The 1,573-nt window shown below is 48.2% G+C and overlaps 1 pseudogene; it reads right to left on the bottom strand.

The window, feature by feature from the left end:
- Nucleotides 1-303: 303 nt before the first annotated feature.
- Nucleotides 304-1,181, bottom strand: LOC127095828 (uncharacterized; annotated as a pseudogene).
- Nucleotides 1,182-1,573: the final 392 nt, after the last annotated feature.

Here is a 1,573-nt window from a genome sequence, read left to right as displayed (position 1 = left end):
TGTCTTGAAAAATGGATTAGAATGTCTTGAAAAATGCCTTGAACACTTAACGGGCAAATTTTGGGGTATGACAGTCGTGAATTGGAATTCCATGGCCACTGCCTATAATGACTTTCTGATTTGAATTACTTACAGGAAAATAAGACGAGAGATTACCTTGTGATGCAGCTGTGTGAGATGTTACGCCCGTGTCCATGTACCACTGATTGTCAGGAGTGTGGAGTGACATGGTGTGCATTGCGGTCTCAATGTTTGTCGGTATCTGAGATGAGGTAGAGGTTGCATACACCTGAGGACGTTGTCCTAGAATTCCTGGCTGCTTAGGAGGACCGGCAGGGCGTGTCCACTGAGAGGTGGGATACGGACACGGTGGCATAGTCCATGGTGGTGAAGTCCAACCCATGGTTGCCAAGTTGGGTACTGTTGTTGCTGTTGCCAAGGAGGAGCGGACCAAGGTGAGGGAGCGTTGGGAGCTCCAGACTGAAGTGCATTGCGGTTACCACGTCCTCCTCCGTGACCTTGGTTGCCACGGGAGTGAGAACGGTTTCCGGGGCGGCGATTGCCATGCCGAGAGGTGTCTTCAGTAGGTTTCGGCTGAGTGGTGTGCATAGCAGCATGAGAGCCTGTGTTTTCCATCTTAGCCATACCGACTTCTTCTAAAGTGAGCATGGAACGAGCCTGATAGAATGCCGGAAGAGGGTTGCTCTGACGAATCAAAGTAGCAACACTGCGGTAAGCTTCTGGGGACCAAAGATCAGCTGAAGGACTAGACGATGATTGTTGACAAGGGAACCAACATTTCTCAATTGATCAGAAAGCATCTTAAGACACTGAAAGTAAGCTGAGACATTGGGAAAATCCTCCATACGAGTGTTAGAAAACTCTTGCTCAAGAGTGACAACTCTAGCCTTTTGGTTGTCTTGAAAAATATCTTCCAAGCGATTCCATGCTTCCATTGCAGTGGAGTTGGATTCTAGAATAATGGTCAACAAATCAGTAGAAATAGTGGAATAAATCCACTGAAGAACGGTGGCATCAAGAGTGGACCATTGTTCATGGTTGACATCAGTAATGGTTGGTGGCTCTTTTCCGATAGATGGAACGATGTGATGTAGAACTCAATGTGAGCGAGCATGGATGCGGAAAAGCTCGGCCCAGGTACCATATTGATCTTTTTCCATCTCAAGAAGAATAGGAATGTGGTTCCTAATATTGGAGACGGAAGTGCGGGATGAAACTACGATTTGGAACCTCGAAACGTGGTGTTCTTGGATTGGCCGAAATCCCCAGTATCAGCGGATTTGTGGGTATCGGCGGAAGATTTGTGAGTATCGACAGCACTGTGTTCTGAATGGTCTGATTCAGACATGGCTGTAGGTGTGACGACGGCGTCGCGAACAGAGGCGGAAGGCGAGAGAATAAGGTGGTTCTCGTGTTTGGCGGCGGCGGTACAGAGTACAGTAGTCCTATTGCGGCGGCAGACTTCGAGAAGGGAGAAGAAGCATGCGGCGGCGGACTGAATGAGGGAGAAGAAGAAACGCGTTTTTTTAGAAAGAGGGATCGATTAGGATTG

This window comes from Lathyrus oleraceus, chromosome 6 (assembly GCF_024323335.1).
Source record: "Lathyrus oleraceus cultivar Zhongwan6 chromosome 6, CAAS_Psat_ZW6_1.0, whole genome shotgun sequence".
Lineage (NCBI taxonomy): Eukaryota > Viridiplantae > Streptophyta > Magnoliopsida > Fabales > Fabaceae > Lathyrus > Lathyrus oleraceus.
Note: the sequence above shows the minus strand (reverse complement) of the source record. Positions and strands in the feature narration are given on the sequence as shown.